The sequence below is a fragment of the Bombus huntii genome, chromosome 9, assembly GCF_024542735.1.
Source record: "Bombus huntii isolate Logan2020A chromosome 9, iyBomHunt1.1, whole genome shotgun sequence".
Lineage (NCBI taxonomy): Eukaryota > Metazoa > Arthropoda > Insecta > Hymenoptera > Apidae > Bombus > Bombus huntii.
Window position 1 is genome coordinate 13038827 of NC_066246.1, and position 22407 is coordinate 13061233.

General features: G+C 34.6%; 2 protein-coding genes across 7 annotated transcripts in view; one reads left to right on the top strand and one right to left on the bottom strand.

Annotated features, from left to right (window-relative positions):
* The window catches only part of LOC126869325 (protein eva-1), a 324775-nt gene that overhangs the window by 92617 nt on the left and 209751 nt on the right, over positions 1-22407 (top strand). The gene's annotated exons all lie outside the window — the stretch shown is intronic.
* Positions 11767-22407, bottom strand: part of LOC126869322 (uncharacterized) — a 173033-nt gene continuing 162392 nt past the window's right edge. For all 3 annotated transcript variants that reach the window (XM_050625704.1, XM_050625706.1, XM_050625705.1), the window contains exon 3: positions 11767-11980. The gene's annotated coding sequence lies outside the window, so the exon portion shown is untranslated. The remainder of the gene's footprint in view (positions 11981-22407) is intronic.

The following is a 22407-nucleotide window of genomic DNA, read 5'->3' on the forward strand; positions in this document are numbered from 1 at the left end:
ATGCTCGTTTCTATGCCATGTTTCTTTTGTCACAAGAAAATAATATTTCTCATGCTAATACAAATGCCAGGAATATAAACGACAGAAATAAAGTAGCAACGAAGCGAGTATTTTCTAAAAATTCTTTCTCCGATGTCTTCTAGTTTTTCTAGATCGCGAGCAAAACCACGAAATTCCAGGTATCAAGGAAACAGACAATGACAAATCTTTGTTTAATGATTTGCAAACACGAGACAGTTGTTTGATATTTAAAAGCTCGGTAGAAAGGTTAAGACGATATTTACAAAAAATTAGGAGTTTAATCCTAAACTTTATCTTCTAATAAAATAAATAGTTGTACTGAAATAACCATAAATTACAGCCTTGATACTCTGTTTATAATTTCCGTAATTTTTACGATAATTAAATATCACAAGAATTTCTACCCAAATTAATATTAACGAATACATAGCATATTAATGATAAATAGAATATGTTATGAGTTTAGAGGCAGTTTCAAGGAATAATACACGTTATCTGATAAACAATAATTGCAAAGTTGCTTTTAACTCTCACAATTACTTTTAATTATACTACATTTTATTCTGCCTTTTGTATCTTTCTTTTTCTGTACTTTATTATATCCTCATTACGATTCTTTGGAACGTCTTCCTACCTCTTTTACAATGGCAGAACAAGTAATTTCCATAAAATTGTTACGAGATCCTCGTTAGTAGCCAAAAGATTAAAAGACTCTAAATTTGATTCAGACACGATACCAGCGACCTAAAGCTTCAACGATCCTGCTTTATGACCGATGTCCATCTCGTAAAACCTAGCTCTTAAGACGCCAAAAATCCTCTCATTTTCGTTCATCCAATCTATTCTTCCAAGTTACACAACATACAGCTCCAATAAACCGCCCCTATCTAACGATAATCAAACCGTTACTCCAACTCAACTTAATTTTACCAAACTGTTTCTGAATTTACCTCATTCAAGAACTGGAAACTAGATTTTTGTCAATTTACCAGTCTTAATCCTTCCTCCATTTCGTTTCTTTACGAAACGTCAGGCCGTGATCGCTAATTGAAAACCGTCGTGAAATTCAAGTCGCAATCGGTTAAAGCTTGTTCGCTCTGGAGCTTCAAATAGGAGTTCCTTAATCCCGACGAGATTTCACCAGTGTTGGTTATCTGGCGACGATTAAAATGCGATTTTAATTTACCACGCCGCAACGGATTTACACTGCTATGGCTCTTGAAACGGCTCGATGGTAATTTCCACCCCCGATGTCCCGTGAAATCTGACGCTTTTCCGGTTCTCGTCTTCTATCTCGCAGCGTCCTTCGCTTCCATCGCTTTACCCGGAGATTGGATTGTGGCTGAAGCGTCGAGGATCATGGCGTATCGATCTCGCGTATCGGAATCCCAGTTCGTTCGAGTGATTAAATGGTAGATTAGGTTATGATTAGAAGCAAACTGGGTGTGGCGGAAGGAATCTCGTTCGTCAAAACGGCCAAGTAGCTAGCAGTAGTCACGGGATTCAAAGTGGATTTATGTTGGAGAATATGTTAATTTTCTTGCTTCTGACAAGAGTTACATTTGGCATTCGCAGAATTTGTAGAAATAAAAGAGTTTTCTTGAAGAATTTATCTTTACATTTTAAAAATTTTCCTTATTGTGAGTTATTACTTGTAGAAACATTTTATGTATATATTATATGTATTGTATGAACCAATTTGAAATTTCATTAACAGATACCGTAACGGGACTCGACAACCATGATTTCAATCATTTACGATTTAATCCTTAATTGGTATCGTTGAATTATGAGCCATTCATAGAAGTTTGGATTGTATAATTTAATTCTCATTCTGCTATCATTTTCCACGATAATAATTATCAACGTTAGTTTACAATTAAATATTATAAAATTAATATCATAACTAAAATCTAATTTAAGTTGTTATGAAAACTTACGTCTCAACGGTTTCATTTACGAAATAATGTTTAATTGTATAGTCAAAAAAATGTAATTTAATTTGTGTAATCTATATTTGATTAGCCGTAACAAATATTGAATTATATTAGTATAAATATCAATGTATTTTAGGTAAAATAGATGGAACATATAATTAGGTTCCATATACACAACAATCGGAAACGAGAATGAATCATTTCGATGTTCGGCAATTTGAGGCTGGTTTTTAAACACCAGTTGAGTGGAAAGTGATTGTCTGGAAACTCGTTGCGCCTGATGCGATCGAACTTTTTCATTATGCTCCTGTCGGTGACCACTTTTCTCCTCCTAAAGGTCATTGAACCATTTTGATGACGCACGGGTACTGAGAAACTTTTCCGGGGAATTAACTCTTTTGCTCTGATTCGTACCCTTGCTTATGGCAGTAACGCCATCATCCTCTGTGAGAGGTTGAATTATTACAGTTCACCGTTCCCCCATCATTCGACGGCTACATCAGGCTGATGATATGAAGTACCATGAACAACATCGTGCAATTTCTGAATGCTTAATATCGAGTTGTTAACGAGGAGAATTATTAGTTTGTTACTGAGACCGAAGCTGAAGGGTTTTTCCTCATTCGCTATGTGTCTGCTTGTATGACTTTGAGTAGTCATAATGAAATGTAGCTACGTTCGAGTATTTCAAGTAATGTTCCTTCCTTTTTGAAGTAATCTTCCTCTGGAACCTCAATCCATTTGTAAATAAATCTTAGATATTGCATATTTTCATATAAATGTGTTTCATCTATTTTGATATACTAATTTTGCTCTTTTTCATTCTCTAAAACAAGAGGCTTTAATTTAAACTTTAATTTAAGGAAAGAGATAAATAAAGGCAAAAAAACGAATGGAGAACTTCCTTTTTAGGAGAGTGCAAAATATTTATCCTGCCCTAAAAATTAAATGTACTTATCCGAAATAAATATTATTTTACAAGACTTTATTAATTACCTTCTTGTTTTACACTATACATTTTCTGCTATAGTATACGTTACGTTGTATATTAAGCTTTGAAGCATCGAATTTCACGTAAATAACTACACCTTAAATTCTATACTAGTTATGTTTCTCATCCTTTTCCTTTTTTCTTCTATTCAATTTCTGATTGATACACCCTTTCTCGATACGGATACCAAAATACCAATTAACCGCTCACCTTATCCACCAACATCCATAATAATGCTAGAGATAATGGTGCTCCATTTTCATAGATACTATAAATCTCCCATAAATCCTACATTTGTCTTAAAATTTAATCCCAATATTTAAGGAAAATTTGGAACTTTATACTTTAGGAAGATTCTCATTTTTACTATTTTCCATGCAATAAAATAATATTCAATATAATTTCTTCTCTATATAATAATAATTTTTAAAATAATATATATTTGTATATTCATATGTAACTTAGGCTATCCTCAAACAATTACTACACGTTATACGTAAATGAATACTAACACGTTGGCAATTCTAAATTGAAAGGCCATCGTTTATGCTGATGTTCGATCTCGATTACACGCGTTTCTAATTAACATGTTTAATAAAGGACACAGGGTTCGAGATACGTACAAGAGATTAATTACGAAGATATGTTTTAATAAGAATAACTTCTATAAAATATGAATAGGACTAGAGTTATTATTAATAATTAAAAAAGTGAAATAATTTAAAAGTTCAGAATAACTGCAGTTAAATAAATGTGGTGCTATAATAATTTATTTTATTCCAGTTTTTATAAGTATTTCTATGTATTATTTGCATAAAGAAGTCCTGCTTTTAATCGCATAATTCCATTTGAATCTAAATTACAGTTCTAGTATCAGATACAAGAATGTTAATGAATTAAATTTGTAATAAATTGTCTGAAGAATTATTTATCTACAAAAGAAGTACATGCGATATCAGTAAATAATGAGAAAGACACAAAAGGGATAAATAACAGTAGAACAAAGAAGAAAAACAGAAAATAGAGAAAAAATATGAAACGAGCATCGAATAGGTAGAAGAAAACATAGCAATGTAGAGAAGTTCAGTTTCAACAGACAGAAGAGCTGTTCAATGAAAAGTCGTTAGGTTCGCGTGTTTAATACTCAACTATGCTATCCTCGATCATTGATAAATCACAAGATCGTATATCTGTGTACATTATCGTGATAATTGCACTCGATACTGAAGATAGATGGTAGGGAAAATATCGATATTACCTGCTCATAAAATATTGACAATCGAAACCACGTTTCCAGTTAAATTGCAGCGAGAGTTGAAACAAACCCAAATAGAGCTTAAGCAACGCAAAAATTTATTTGTCAGCATTAATTTTTAATATTTTCTACAAATTTATCTATGAAGTTATACATACTAAACGATTTATATGATTTTTGTAACAGATTTACAGAAGCATTATGTATTTCTGATTTTTGTTTGCGTGGAATGATGAAATTAATGCTGCCACAAATATTTTAATAATTTTATGATAATAAAACGCAAAGAATAATTTTTATATTTAATCCAAAAATTTTCAGAAACATTTAGAAGCATCTAAAACATCACATGATTTCGAAATAAAAGATCTTCCTTCTGTCAGGAAAATTTTTTTCTCGCACCCTTCCATATCAAAGATACACGTCAAGTTGAGGAGACAGTGAATTCATAGGGGCGGAAGACTTACATTTTCACAGCTTAAACCCTTGCATGCTGTTATTCGATAATTTTATTAACTCTCTGAAAGGGAAACGAGCGGTCATGCAGTTAAGAGAGAGAGAGAAAAAAAAAGAAAAAGAAATGAGAAGGAAACTTTAAAGGGATTTCCAAGCAGTTCACGATACTCGTCCATCGTCTACTATTTCGAAAGCTAGACATTCCACTTGGCTTGATTCGTTCTATTTCAAGAGATTTCGTTTCCTTTTTCCTATGCTTCCCTCCCGTGTTCCTCTTTCGTATGGCTTTGTTTTTTCGCAAGGTTATACGAGCCACTATTCAACCTTCTGAAGATTTCTTTTATTTCACTCTGGAACAAATAACGAAAGTCAGACGTATCCAGTGATACAATGATAAACGGTTTTCCATTTAACAACCTCGAAGAAATATTGGTTGTCCGGAAAATTCTTTCCGATTTTTTTCATCCCCGTCATTACTTGAAATTACAAATGGAAATGCGATGCATCAGATTGTTTTCCGTTAAATCGTGGAGAACCCATACATTAAAACGGTTTATGTTGGCAGGCTTCATAAAATGCTCGTGGATGGTGGATTTTAATATTTTTTATGTTTCTGCTAATTCACGTGTCGTATAGCGTGGGTTATTCTCGATCAACTTTTTGATGTGATCTTCATCAGTGATGGAGCTGGGCGTTCTTGTTCTTCAAGGTTGAAATCACCAGCTTTAAACCTAGAAAACCACTTTTGCACAGTTCTTTTATCCATAGCACCGTCTCAGCGCATATTCTGTTTCGGTTTGTGTGGCATTTTTGCTTTTCCGATAAAAAAAGCATCAAATGCCTGTTATGCACTTTGTTTTCTTCCATATTTAAAAGCGTATAAAACTAACGAAAATTAACGTGTCTTAACAAAACTTTTTTCCAAAGATGTCTAAATTATCACTTTAAAAAATATTTACACATGTCGTTTGTTTTCAATTATTCTAATATATTCAGACCTGTCTTAATGCCACCTGCCGGAAATCGGCACGAATTTTCCGGACAGCCATAGGATATTTATTATCCGTTCTATTATGCAATGAAGAACCATATTAGTTTCTTAACCCTATCGCCGGAATTTTCTTTCATAGAAATATGTCCTAATATTAAAACTCTGAATGGAAGAATTCAACAATAGTTAACTAGTCTCTTAGCAATGAATTTGTAATATTTTCGTAGAAAATGAAAAAGGCTTTTTTTAAGAACTCATAAAGTGCTGCGTAATGTCTGCTAAATTCAAATAAATATACAATACTGTACAAACATTTTATAATTAAGCATACTAGTTAAAAATGTTCTAATTTTGTAAATGAATTTAAGAATGCACGGTATTATTTTAGTTTTACCGTATACCTTAATAAATATTTCACTCAAGAATTATTCATTTAAAATACTTAATATTTTGTGTAACTTAGAAAAAGTTAAATAAATAGATGATTAAAATACCGACATTAAAGATAAGATAATACACTAATTCAGAATACACTAATACACTAATACAGCAGAATTTAGATCAAATTATGAACTAATGCATCAATAGAATAACACTTTAAAAGTATTATTTTCTATTCATACATATATATATTTTTTTATGCGTATTATATATATTTGTTTTATAATCATTCTTTATATAAAGAAAAAATTATATATATATATATATATATATATATATATATATAATACATAATACATAATACATATATATAATACATAATACCTGCAATAAATACAATAAAATACATGAACGCAGTGATGAAAAAGAATTAACTCGAGATCGCGACAAAGGTTCTTACACATCAACATTCGATCCTATTCCCCCACTCTATATCTTTTTTGTTTTTGCCCGTCGTACTCGATGTTTTCCTCATTAGTTACCAACAATGGAATCGGGCTTTCATGAATATTTACACAATACCAAACGAGAGCGAGCAAGTCAGTCTTCAACAATACATCGGTTATATTTGAGTTTGATCGTCTCTCGTGAATTATGTTGCTATTGTTGGGCGGATGTGCGCGTTTATTTCTTGACACTGAAAGGAAAACGAAGCAGTAGCTTGATGCTTCACGATCGATGATGTTCGTAATGAATATGGAAGACTTATCGATGATCATCGTAGGCAATCGTACATATGTTTTCATTAAAAAGAAAATAGAGAAAGGAAATCCACCTGTAATTTCACTGTCTTATGTAATCGAGGGAGGCTCGTAGATCGTTTATTAATCAACGTTTTTCTATTTATTAATCAACGAAATTGATAATTCCTTTCTTGGAATTAAATAAAATTCAAAATAATAAGTGCGTAAATTTTGTGGTGCAAAATGATGATAATTTTACAATTTTCTATTTTCTATTTATCAAGTTGTTCTTCTGTTTTTAATTAATTGATTTCTAATTGATTAATTAAGGAAGAAAATCGCTACTCTGTTTATTGGAAATCAGTATAGTTTATGATGAATCAGTTTTATGCTTGTTGCGTAACAAAGTTATAAAGTATTGATACTTATAGGTATTCTGTACTCATATTGCTCCTGTAACTTATCCTGCGAACATTCAAATGCATATAATCAAATTTTCGCAAAAATTTACTAATAGTTCTAGAAATTCCGTTCACGTCTGAATTTAAAAATTTCATGAAAATCTAAAATCATGATAAGAATATAAAATAAAGTAGTAAAACTAAAATAAAATTTACAAATAAACAAAATCTGCAACTACAACAGAGGTTACAAGAATTCGAATTGAAATTATTCGAAATTATTCACAGATTATTCGAATTGAAATATCTCATCTTAGTTTATCGTAATTTCATTCGCCGACTATTTAAAAAATGAAAACATTGTATTTCGCGTGAACTATGTATCTGTATATCTAGAAGCGTATTTGTATCATAAGTATGTGGAATGATCGTTCAATTCTTAATCGACTTGTTAGTCGATCGATACGACCGAAGTTTCGTATTCTGGCATTCGGAACGGGGCAAAGACTTCCGCGGCAAGATTCTCGATGGATACGTAGAGCTTACTGGTTTCAAGTTTCCAAGGAAAACTCCGGCTGGAATGCAACTAACACATTTGCATCTCACCGCATCGGAAACTTAGGAGCGACCAGGCCACAACTTGACCAAAACTCAGCCAGCTACATCGAAGTAGTTTCGACTAGAATCCTGTAAGGATTAAGTCAGTGGCAGCCGATGTCAATCGGTGCCTGTTACTTTAGTGTTACTGTTTGTGTGCCAGAGCTTTTGTCACGTCGAACTTTCGCGGGAACAAAGACATGTTTCCGGTTACTTTGCAAGACTGGCAGAGGTAATAAAGATCTTTTGATTTGCATATTATTGAAAATTTTTAAAATTATATAAAGTAACAAGCAAAAATTTTTTTGTATAAATCATACAAAAGTTACTGCTCGATATTGCTTTACTGAGAAAAAGATATTTTTATTCAAAGAAAACTAATTGTTATCCTTTTGTAAACACGATAAAATCGTTTCCACAAAAGTTATAGAATTTCAATTTCTTCGATATCGGAGATTACGTTGTTTTACACGATTGTATTTAATAAACATTGTCGAATGCGTTAAATGAAATTCTAATAAAAACCGAAATATGTGCACCTACATATATTTACAAGCAATATCCAGAATGAGTTTCTCCCGCCATATTTTTCAGTTCTAACTATATAATGTACAGTATGATATCTGTCCCGTATGAAATTGTTCGAACAATTTGCAAAAATATGTAACTTTTATCAAAATATACACATTAATGCCAGTTAATCACTACAAGTGTAATTGTTATAAGTATAATTATTACAAGTACTTATTACATATGTATAATACATGATATTTAAACCACAATATATTTTCATAAGTTCCAGAAACTTTCTTACAATATCCGACTTTTCTAATAATTTCAATAAATTGAATTAAGAATTAATATTTTCATGTAATATTATAGCAATGAGAAATTATCAGCTAAAAGTGGGGAAAATAATATTGGGGTTTTCAATAGCGGTTTACAGAGGCACGAAGTGGAATTATTTAGACGAATCAATATATTTACACAATAATGAAATCTAGGGATATCTCACGAACCGAAGCTAGAAGGAAGGAGGGCTGAAACGAACATTTAACGTAGCATTCGGCTTTCGAGGTCTGGCAATTTTTATTTTGCACGATTTTCCGGCAACGTACCAGCGACCGGTTTTATTCGAATTTGCCGTGATCAATCTCCAGGCACGCGCGAATTTTCGATTTCGCGTTCGAAAATTGCAGCCATTCATTTCGCGATACGCGTCGACGCTAATAAACGAAAACGTTGAAAAAAGTCCGGGACGAACAATAGCTGGGAAATGAGGGGATGCGGCCGACGGGCGCGGCCTGTTCGGAGTACAGCCGAATATTCGATTCGTTTGTACGGTTGCTTTCGTTACCGGCGACAGTTTGTAAATAAATTACTGCATTCGAATTGCACTGTACACTGTCAATTCTGTAAATCTGACAGTATTAGATAATTTGAGAAATCTTTCAGAGAATTAGAGAACTTCTTCATAATTTTTCATTGTGAAATTTTGTAATATTCGTTAATATTCTTCTCTTTCAGTATCAGCTTTTCTTGTAATTGACTTGTGCATCTTCAGAAATTTTGTAGGTTTCCAGCGAAATTTCGTGTTTGAAGATTTGGATGATTGAGAAGTGACATTTTTAAAGTTCTACCATCTTTTTTTCCTTCCAGTAATTTGAGGAAGGTTGCAATCGTAAAATTAAAGCGGATTGTATTTATCCGAGGAAAATTAGAATCACTGAGAAAGAATTCGTTGAACCGTGGTTGTTAGTACGTACACATAAATTCGAGGATTTATTAAACGTGCGAGAGAAGTGTCAGTTTTACAACGACTTCGTAAAATTCGAAGTCAATCGGCAGGTAGTAAAAGAGACCTGTGATCTAGATACGCGACATAGAATTTTTCACTTCGTACTTGGATAGTTTTATCGATGGGATTTAAAGAATTGTTTGATTACTCTTTACAAATTGTTTGCACGGGACGAACTTTAACTCTGAATTCCTAAAAAGATTTATACTTCCTTTACTCGTAGACTAACAAATAAAAAGATACTACAACTAGAGTTGGCGAAATTGACTTTTAATAGGCTCAAATATAAACCTTCCTGATAACTTCTTCGACCGTAAGAGAATGAAAAGAAAATTATCACGAATGAACGCATCACGTCCTTTCTCGTTCCCAGCGATCTTCGTCTATCATGAAGCAGAAGTTCGTTCGTCAGAAAGTGATTTCCAGAAAGCGGAACGAATTTTCTTAGGATCAGGACGCGTTTCGTAGCTGATCTCACGAGGATTCTTACGTTGGAACTTTCGCCTCGAATGTGACGAGGCAACGAAACCTCCAATTTTACTCCTTTTTGAATTCGTTACCCACATTCCCTGAAAGACTTGCCATCCACGTGATCCACGAAGATTCCAAACCTATAAATATACCTTCTCGTTACGGCCATTTTTGTAACTAACTCTGAATAAACAATACAATTAAGTGGTTCATTTTTCGAACACTTGTTTTTACCTCGTTTTCATTACGGTCATGTCTATTTATTGTTTAAAAACAATATTGTCAAATTTCAAAGAATTTCGTCATAAACTCTTATAATAATTTAATTGGTATTTAAATGTAACTGGAAGACTTAAAATAATTTATTCGTTTTTTTAATTGGAAAAAATTTGTTAATAATATATTGTATTTTCTGTTTCAGGTAAGAGACTCTGATTATTATTCACGGATGCAATATTCATATAAAGTGCGTTATCGGAACAAGCCTTAACACTGTATGTAAAAAATTTATTGATCATGTTATATTTTTTAGTCAATTGATATTTTCTGTGACACGATGCTTGAAAGCTTCAATAAAAATTTAAAATCGAATCGAGAAAGGAAAGAGGGTAATGAGTAAGCTATATTGAAATAAATAATATGAAAATAATTTGTCATTAAAATATCTAATGTTGCGAAATTTATTAATCACCTAGATCGAGATAAAAAACTTGTGTTTTCAAATAGAATTTTCAACAGTTCCAACCTAATATATTTATTTTAATACTAATTACACAGTGATTAAGAATAAAGAATAAGTGCATTCTTGATATGAGAAACAATATTTTATTAACAAAGCGTCTAAATTTCCTGGACTCGTTGAGAAATTCCAATAAACAATCAAAATAAATCGCTAAACGCACAATGAGATTAATGAAGCAGTTTTAATTAATCATAAAAAACAACTTTGTTTGACGCGCTGTAAATCCAGTCACTTTAACAATCACCAAAATTCATTATTGGCGCACACGTGCCCCAATTAACATGATTGCAATCGCTAATTGCTGAAACTTTTCTAATCCATCCGATGTCTCAACCGAATCCGCTAACCAGCAGAAGGAAACCATCAATCACGTCCCTATCGTTGTTGTCTAAAAATTTTCGAAGCAGTAGTATAGGAGTTTCGCGTGCACGAATGATCCATGAATCGACAATAGCGTGCACATATTATTAGCGCCGCTTGGCCGTACCAAATATAAAGTCGGGGCATGGCGGTGAAACGGAATTCCGGCCTTCGTAGTCATTCGCGAAAACACCATCAGTGCCTTCTCGGCATTTCACGCGGCACGATCGTCGCACCTAAGAGCTTCTCCCCTCTTTACTTCGCGGGAGAACTCTAGAGAACTCGCGTCGAAATTGGCGGGAAAATTCCATCCATTCGCGAAAATGTGAGCAATTCTGTATAATCGATTCCTAGGAAAAGCGTTGATTATTGGAAATTGTGAAACGTTAATTGTTATTGCGTAATTCGTGAATATTGAAAGTGTAGTTATGGATGAAGCGTGATATTTTGATTGAAATTTAGGGTTATTGGGGACACTGAAGAATTACGGAAAAATTGTAAGTTGACTAATATACTTTTGGCAACTTAGATCCTATATCTTTTTTTAATTTCGTTCCTGTGAATACTCTGTGGTAACTGATGGATTCTTAGAGTAAGGACAAGTGATGATGGTAGAGTTCAAAGTTTAATGTATTTTAATAAGTGATATTCGATAACAAAAGGACCGACTACAATATCGTCGCACGCCGACTCACACTCCGTATCCGCTCAACTCGCACTCTGCTTCTCGACTGACTCTCTGGCCGTTGTAGCACTCTATTGTCTTTTGCTAGGCCCACCGCACACGTGTTCTGCAGACGCTCGTAGCCAGGGTCACGTAGGTCTTTTCGGCGAAGCTATTTAGTTGAAGGACCCGGTAATGCATTGATGGAGCCGACAGCGCCTCGGCTCTCGCGACATTGTCTGTAGTTAGCTCGACGTTTCTTAGGCCCTTCTCCCCGATACTACAACTCTATTCCATAATTTTGCAATTTCGCAATATTTTTTATTAAGAATTAAGGATATCCTTTGAGAAAAGAGTCAGTTATAGACGATGTGTTTGTAATCGGATAAAATCGTCGTATTTCAGGAATCAGGAATCAAAATCACTTGTATCGCTTGCTGAATTTTTCTAGAGCTTTCTTAGCTGTCCAGTTCCTGAACTCCTTAAATAAAATATCTAGAATTCTCATAGATTACAGATAAGCATTGTATATAAATTCTTATGATCATATTTTGTCGCTGCTTATTCACGATTATTTAATCAATCAATAGTTAGAAGTTTTCAAAGAGATAGAGGTTATCACTAGAAATTTGTACTGTTACTAGTCTTTGTAATTTATTAGAACGTTAAATTGCACTAAACCCAAGAATTCCAGCAGTCCTCAAATGTAGAATAAAATCGTTGCACAGTATTTTCTAAATAGCTGACCTATTAAGTTAGTTACAAATTCAAAGTAATAAAGAAAAAAACAAAAATTCGTCCGAGATTGTCCATTTAAAATTTTTTATACGTGTCACGTTTTCCCAATTTATTTTTCCCATAAAACGAAGAAGAAGAGATAGAAAGCAAAAAAAGAGGATGCGATGCGTGTCATTCGCCCTGTTCTTTCTCCATCGCCTAAATCCACTCCCGATCGAATATTCGAAAAAACGTTCACCGTATAACTTCAGCCCCCGAAGTCACACGCTTGCACTCGCCAACGTTAATATCGCGACACCAGCAGCACCGATCCATACATATCGATGTATGAGATCGATAAATATTTATGTCGTGGCACACGAAATATTGATATCGTCCACGATTTAATGCATTCCACGCGAAGGAACCTCTCCAATCAACGAGTTTCCTCAGTTTTTTTCCAAAACGGTCCGCTTGACGATTCGCCTTTTTATTACTTTTTTCAATCGTTTGTCCGCTCGTCCATCGAAACTCGTTTGGAAATTTCTGCGATTCATCAACGCGGCTCATTTCCATTGCGTCGATCGCAATTTACTTCTCTTCTCCAACGATCGACGATAATTTTACAAGGTGCAAGTTGCGATTTAATCGCGTCCTTCGATCTGATTGAACAACAGTCCGATAAGAGGCGACAGGAGACCACCTATAGAAACGAAGACCGAGTTCGGTCAGCCTCTTAATGACCGTTTGTATCGTTTAATGAACGCCGGTGTTCAAGCTAAGGTGTAGTCCCTTGAGAGAAGATACATGTGTAGAGACGTTTTGGAAGCTGCCTTTCGACGTAGGCAATGCATATTTCGAATGACTGCAAAGCCATAGGGAGAGAGCTGAAGGGATCCAGTCGATGGAAGCTGATCTGAGACCCACCCCTCTCTCTCTCTCTCTCTCATCTCTTGAGAGACTTCTCTTAGGAAGATTATCAAGAAGAGACGAAGTTTCCTATATTACGTAACGAAGGGACATATGTAGAGGCATTTTGAAAACTGCATTTTAACTTATCTACGGATAATGCATGCTTCGAATGGTTGCAATGACACAGGGAGGGGATCGAAGAGTTTCAGTAATTGACCCGAAATAGGAGAAGATTATCAAAATGAGACGAAGCTTCCTATATCGTCAGGGACAAGAATGGTAAAGATCGAAGGAAGAAAGTATTAAGGACTGAAGAAAGAGAGAAATGAAACTAGCGGAGGAGTAGAGCAACCTCGATGTAACTCAAATGGAAGCGAAGAATCGAGTGTTTTTTCAGTTTCATTCCGTTTCATTGAAAATCGGTGCTGGTACGAGGATAGATGGAAAAGAACTGAGAAAGTAGGACTCGACGAACGAAGGAAAATAAGAGAGACTGGCAAGCGAGAAAATAATAAAGGAGCTACTCTGAAAAACAAAGAAACTGTCAATGAATCTCGAAGAAAGAGGAGTATGGTTGGAATTTTGGAAGGAATGAGAGACCATCAGGGACGAAACGAACCGAGCGAAATAGTTTGCTTTGATAGAGACGTAGACAGAGGTAAATGCTTGCTAGCCAGGGCGAGCGGAGCACGGCTGGAAACAGTTGTCACTTCGTGATTAGGAGTTCAATAGCCCAGAAGTGCTATTACCACGAGACACGCTTCTGTGTCTACGTGGATATGGATACATGTACACGGATGTGTGTGTGTGTGTGTGCGTGTGTGTGCGTGTGTGTGTGTGTGTGTAGACAGAGGTAGATGAACAGAATGGTAGAGAGAGAAGGAACGTTTAGAGAACTTCAATGCAATTCTCAGGCGGGGTCTCAATATTCGTGAAGTCAGCCGCTTACGCATACTTGTGCAGTGTGCACGTTTGCTGAAAGCAAGTGGACCAATAGCCAGGGAAAGATGACTGTCGTGTTGAGGAACACGGATTCCACCGAGTAACTAGTCGCATCTTGGCCTCGCTATTATACTCGAAAGGCCGAATCCGTTTGGCCAAGTGTCCTTTGCCGCCGTCTATTGGCTGAACTACTGGCACAGAACTTTGGAACCGGCCAAGGATAAGACCGATAATTGGCTGGAGATGGATTCCGATTTTGCAGCTCCCCGATCGTGACCTGTTTGTTAACGAACTCGCTGTTCGAGTCTCTCTGGGGTGCAGTGAAAGCCGAATTTTTCAGGGCAAGGATTTCCAAGAGGCTCCGAATACTTTCCGATTGTGGATCCAGTAAAATGAAGCGTGAAACCTGAAGAATCTGATTTTTACAGTGAAAGGAATTACGAAGTAGGGAAAGTTAAGAGAATTGCTTTTAGTAAATTTGGGCGATGCGAGAAATTGTATTTGGAGAAGTTTGATTTCTTTTAACTTATATGTGTGTAGAATATGACTTTTATTTAAAAGTATATATCGTTTGCAATATCGTTATAATTAGATAGATTGTGATTTTATATGCATTTACAGAAAATTTGAAGGAGAAAAATTGTACAAAATGTACATAATATGAAATAGTATAGCATGCTTTCTATAACAGTAGTAACACAATTTTCGATCGAGATTCTACTTTTATAATTATGTTCTCAAACCTATGAATGTACATAGAAATCCGCAGTATAGTAATGAATTTCAGATTTATTCGTGGTTGTTAAGAATATCAAAGAGGTCACTAATTTCGTTACAAGAATTTACGAAAAAGTGGCTATGGAACGAACTTTGATGTTCCACTGGAAGCTAATACATAAATCATTCTGCTTATTGGACTTTAACTACAGTGAGCCACATCGCGACTCTTTCATCGAAATTTCATAACCGATATTCCCTCGTGACTTATTTGCGGTGATGAATCCAACAACGCGGTACTCTAGAATTCTCGATTCTACGATAAAGCCCGAATCCACAATAAGAAACCAGAATGACTTCTTTCCTCTCATCCAGTTTCGTTTGTCTCTTTTCTACCGTGCTGACACGCGCCACATATAGCTTATCCAAGGAAGTATCTAATTGAAATTGAATTCTGTTTTTATGGAAATATGAAAAAACGGTGTGTCTCTCTATGAGAACTAATATCGAAACCGCAAAGGCGGATATTGCTTCGAGATGCCTAAGTTCTCTAGAAGATGCCGCGCATCGCATCGGCGGGACGTAGGTGCCGTAATTCACTTGGAGTAAGATGGTTTATAACTTTTTAATTTATGAAACAAATTGTATAGTCACAATTGTAATTATTATATAGCTTCAATGAACGTCAAATATAGGGAACATGGAAATATCATGCACAAAAATTATTGATACTGTCCTTAAAATAGGAGTTAAAATTTGTATAGGTCAGTTGACTGCTACTACATTTTTCATGAAATAGTCTTCTACGTATCGTGAAAACGTGTTGCAGCAGAGAATAAAGCTATAGCTTAATTGATTTTCCTCCATTTTTGTCGCTAAATGTAGACTAAATATTTTTTACACAATCCTTTAATTTGTCACTTACGTCGTTGTATCTTCAAGAATCGTTGAATCGTTTGCATGAAATTGTCAGCGATAGTTTTCGGTCAGAACAGCAGGTCGTAATAAATGGCTGGGAGTACAGGGGATGGGAAGTAATTTTTTATAATGGAACATTGGAAGTGGAACGAACAGTATCGGTGCACGAGTTGAAAGTTGAGCAGTATCTTGTTAAAGTTTTGGTGTTACATTTGGTGAAAGACAGTTGCAGCGAGGATCATTCGAAACTGCCTTATTTTGCTTGAACTACTTGTCGTAAATGTTCGTACAGAGATTAGTCGGGGAAATGGGGCGAACTTTCGCTGTTATTTCTTCGGTTGCATGAGCAAATCTATTCGAAAGTGGATTGATGCGCCATAAAAATCAAAGTTATAGTTTTCATTCGGTTCGATGAGTATTGGAGTGTTTATTTGAAAACGCATGTCAAATGTAATGTTTCTAATTCTAATCATTATCAACCAACTACAGATTAGACTTTTTTAAAAAGACTAACAGAATTTTTCTGATCTTTTAGCAGACTTATAGACGACTTTGAACTCTGTAATATTTCTGTCATAGATTAAGAAAAATATATGTCAATTTTATTATTTCTTACTGTTCCTTATTTTATATAATACTTTATTTTCTAACACAAATATATTATAAGTACTATAACTAGTAGTAATATAACTTCATCGCTTAAATAATCAGTTTTTTAAATTTTGTTGGTGCTAGGAGTAGGTAAAGACGTGAAATCCGTTAATATGAAGAAGATTCTACAGTATTAAGAATCAAGTTCCAAAGTCGGAAGATTTAAAAGAATCCAATCCAAATTAAATTTGAAGTTTAATCGTTGTAACGAAACTGTTTAAATCGAACTTCTTTATGCCGCATTTCTTCTTCTGAAAAATAACTTAAAAAAACTTATTCAAACTCTCCGAATGATTTACTAAACGCGAGGGATTCAAAGTTCTGTGCACAATATTTTAAAATCAAGTGAAAGATCCTCTCTGGTACGAGATCTTGTTCGGGAACGTTTTAAAATAGAATTTATTGCTGGTGCTTGATCGAGTAACAAGAAAGGCGTGTCCAATTCTCAATTCGATCCCAATTTGACGATTACCGACTTCATTAAATTGTCTAATTTCACGAACGGCGAACCAGCTGGAAAAAGAAATTGAAACAGCTGTGGTAAGTCCCTTAACACCTCGAGCTCAATTGCGAGGGAGTCAATTGGCGAACGATTCGAATTGGCGGGGAAATCGAATATCCAGGTTATCGTGATTGATTACGGATCACCGCTTCTTCTTCGACCTTCTTTCTACTTTAGCTTCGTCTATTTTCTGTCTTTTCTACGTTATATTCGTTGCCTCTCCCTTGGTATTTCATGCCTCTACGTTCTCGCCATTTGTTCTCATTATTCTCACGAAAGGATTCGCAAAACAGATGCAATTTGAAATCTGACCAATTTCGAAGTTCTATAATACATTATACATGTTTTAGTAGATGTTAATATTAATTCTTTGATTATAATATTGAAGTTCATGGTCCAAACAAGAAACAGAAATCAATACTAAAAGCTACAGGATCCTCATTGTAGACTATTTTCTCTCGAACATTCTCGAAACATTTCTCACTCATGCTCTACTGAAAAAGAATAATGCTCTAATAAAAGAAATCTTTCTAAATCCAAACTAAAGAAAATAGAGATAACTGCGATCATCAATCAACTCCAGAAATATTGGACACCAATAACCTTATAACAGCACAACATCACCAATCAACGATCGGAAGGGTACGAGCTTTTTCATGACGCAATAACTTCAACAATAATGAACCGACGATCCATCAACTCTGTTCTTCATAGTTCGATCCTTGTCTTATGCACAAGGGGAGGAAACGTTTCTTCCCAAAGAGGATTACGCGGAGACGAAGCATAAGGCAAGGGGTTGCTTGCAAAACAAGAGCGTGCAAGCCGCCCAATACACTCGAACTGATTTGCTCTTACGCCTGAAAACGTGTTTAGTCGCTGTAGGGATTTTTAGTCGAGAAAAGAAAGACTTTGATGACGATGTCTGGCGTTCAAATTGACATAATCCGGACTCGTAGCGTAAAGGGGATCCTCTAGGTCTTTGTACTCCTTTTTTTCACAAGTACAGCCCTCGAATACTGGAGATTTTTTAATTCCTAGGACTGCTACGCAACACGTCTCCGTCATTGATTTTCCCTTGACTTTTGACGAGTGTCGCAGACGAGTAGGAATTAACTTCTGAAATTTAATCCACTCTCAAGGCTTTTGGCCGGGATTACCTTCGTTTTGGGCGCATCTGTTGCTCGAGAGTACCTTTAACATCCCTATTCTAACGGAATAGGGTTCACAGCATTTTATAGTTTCGTCGACTATCTGTATTTTTGGCTGTATTTTTTACTGCGTGACGTGCCTGATGAGATGATGAGACTGATGATGTGACGTAGAAAGCATAGATTATTTTGGATGGTAACTTTACTATTTTTAAAGACGATTTATGCAAAAAGCATGACGTTATTTGTCAATTCTCTTTCACAGAGTCTAGACTTTATTCTTTATTAAAATCAATGTCTCGACTTTAAAACCTCTCTATTAAAATTTTCAAGGAGAACTCGGGCTCTGTGCTATTTATTTTTCATGAGTAAAGTAGTGTGTGAAAGTAATATGAGATCTTTGAAGATCTAAAACAGGTACCAGAAAGTACACACTGAGCTATGGATCATTGCGATATTTACATCCACCTCTCAATCTTCTTCAAATTTAAGCTACCAAATCGCGTAGGACGACAATTATAGCATTTTGTTTGTCTAATAAATTTTATTTAAAAACATACTATTTTATTTAACTGCTATCAAATTCGATAGTAATGTATCTATTGTATTACTTTTAGAATAATTCATAGACTTGCAAATCTTTACTATCACGTATAACACAAATCAAGCTGTGTTCATGAGGGATTATCCTTTAATTCTAATTTCTAAGATCCAGAACAAACAGCAGAATCACAGACCGGTGTTTGAAATCGATTTTGAATTGATCGCGGTCAATGCGCCAAAATCGAGGCATTCTGAAGAATGTCCCAAGGGTGCTTTTCCATTCTTTTCTCTAGTGGCTGAAGGATGAATATCACGGCTTTCTAGCCTCCTGTACCCCTTGCAAGTTGACGCCCGAGTCACGAAGCCATCTGTTACAGTTCGTCGAAGTTTCACCCGCGGAAGATCGTATTTATTCGCACGGGAGGAAAGAAGAAGAAAGGAATCTCGTATTTTTCACGAACGGATGAAGAGTTTCGAGAAGTTTGAAGTGCACAACCGATTTGTCTATCCTTCCTTACGGATTCTTCCATGACCCAAAGAACGTTTTGATCGTAATTTTTGATGATTATGATCTATGACTTGATTCGGGGTAATTGAAAGCAGTGGTCGAGGGAGAAAAGCCTGATGATTATTTTATGTTTAATGAAGGAATTAGGCGAGATTACGTTAGAAGTTATCTGGAGTTTAGGTGATATTTCATGGATAAATGGAGTGCGGGATAGTATTTAGCCTATATTGCCTGTGTTGGTTGGTTTATGTAGGCACTAGATAGTTCACGAAATATGTAGAACGATAAAGACTGTGTTTCGTAAACTGAAATTCCTCGGAATTAATTAACGCTTTTGCTAATAGGATGTGGTTAAAGTATCCGATACTGTTCATAATTACTGAGAATTTGTACTCGAAAATTTGCAATAGATAGAGTAGGTAATCAATACTGGATTTATTATTAATATACATTTTAGATAACTTTGACAGCGTTAAGGTATTTAATAAATTCACTTTTTATTATTAAATAATTTCACTTACGATGTTAGTTAGTATTCTATCTCTTTTTAATGAGAATTAAACTAAGTCTATTAATTTTATCAATAGAGGACGAATAATCATTTTTGAACAGTACATATTTTGATTATTAAATATTCTTGTTCGTGGAACACGAAGCCAAACTTTTTATCATGTTATTCCCATGAAAATAAATTTAGCTTCGATAGACTGTCATAAAAAACTTACTACAAGTAATTTCATACGTAGCACAAATTGATTTATCTAAATCGTTTCGTTGGTGTTGCGGGAAAGTTGCAGCCGGGACTAAAAGTTGAAATTAAACCTTTCCTCTCTGTGATTAAAGGAATTCTTCCGCGTAAAACCGATTAATTTTATTCACGTGTGAACTCGCCGCTTTAAATCACACGATCCAATGCACCTGATACAATTTCCTCCGCGTTAGATTACCTAAAATTTATGAGAAGACCAGACAAATAAATTACCATTAAATACTATTGACATAATTCTAATAACTATGCGTTTAACAAGCAAAGCGTTCATATTAATATCGTTATTTGTTTGAAACCTTCAATTTATATTTAGTCTGACCATCTATCGTTAATAACAATATTTTATATATAATAATATTTTATATATGATTTTATGTCATGAATATAGATACGAATATTATATTATAATTTTTTATTGAGAAAGTTCGATAATATCGAAGACTTGGGACTTTGTGTGCGAAAACTCAAAGATCGACATGACACGGTAATGCGAGTGGGGTCTCTGCTAATGCTGTCACGTCACGTCACGTCACGCCTTCCAGGTGGCCCGAACCGAGTGACCTGTCGATGACAGCTTTTCTATCGCTGACGCGCGACGCGATGCCTATAAGATCGAAATTAACCCCTGTAACGCGTCAGTTCACCCCTTTGCCCAGAATTCATTCCGCTCGATTAACTTTGAACCTGCGATCCAAGAGGATTTGAAAGTAGGGCACGTCGATCTTCGCCTGTCTCTCGAAACAGTTAAGTTTCATTCGCTTTGGATATGTGGGAAAAATCTTATTATGTCGTTTCGACTCTAATTTCTTGCACTTGTCACATTATTACTAATTTCTCTTTGTTTGTGACAAAATATTTTGCCTAGAAATGGAGATAGGTAAGAGGTTCTTAAAATTTGTTTACTCAAGGATCCATTAGCAATGATTAAACTTTTGTCTTTTGTGATAATTCTATTGTCTTTTTAAAACGAAGGATTTTACGTAATTTAATTTACGAAAGATTAACACGATTATCTGGGACTATTCAGAATTTTAAATATGAAGGAAGTTCATGTCTGAAATATTACTAATATATAAACATTATATACAATATATAAACATTGCTAATAATAACAAACATATTACGAATGAAAAATGTGAATATTGTGTTGAGAGAGCGCACATATGACATAAATTAGTATTTGTATATAGAAGAAAATACGGCACTATATTTTGCTGTTTCACGCGCAAATTTTTTATCTGCATGAGTAATAATAAAAATGAAAAATGTGCACCGACGAAAATTTTCACATCGTTGCAGGATAAAATGAAAAATAACATTAACTTTTAAATATCAATTCTTATTTCAGTTACTAACTAAAAGTTATCGTTATATTTCTTACTCTAACATAATTTGTTTAATTTTATAGAAATTCAATATGCTAACATATTTCAACTATTTTAGAGTAGAATTTAATAGATACACTTCATAAATAGATATATTGTACAATAGGTATATACTCAATAGATTATAGATAATGTAATATATCAATAGATATTTCTCAAAATAAAAGAGAAGCTACACATAAGTAAAGAAATATACACATACTTAATGCTACATACAATCGAAAAAAATTTGCCCTTCTTATCGCTAAACATAGGACAAACAGTTTCTACACGGTCCACAAGTCAACATCGTTTAACTTGCCACTTGCTTCGTTGATGCTTCATTCTAGTACAGCAGTATTCGCCAAATATTCGGAAAGAAAACGTTCTATCGGATCGAAGATCAGGGAAGAAAGCAAGAGGGTTGTTTCCCTTGTCGGCGATTGAGACGGTGTCCTGGTGAACAGCGTCAATATTTATACAATTTATATCAAGGAAGAGTGCTACGTGGAAGATCTTTATTATTTCAGGCATATGAAAAGCTGGCAGACCAGTTCACTAACCGTAACGTCTTTTTTTTTACCTGGATTATTATCTAGTGAATGAAGACTACGAGTCTATAAATCGAAAGAAACGTCGATGCACCCTGTGTGGTAAATTTCCATGAATAGAATGCCGATCGAAAGTGTCGGTGTCACTCGTTGGGATTGTCATAAGATTCTTCTTCATGCAAAAATTTAAACATTTGAGTTTTTAAAAATTTAAATAAGAATTTGAGAATGTATAAATTGTATTATTCACCTATCTCTTCTCTTCTCAAGAGTTCTCTTATCTCAAGAGGATGATACAAATAATAGTAAACTCTGAGGCAAATTTGAGAACCAGTATTTATAACAACATCAAAATTC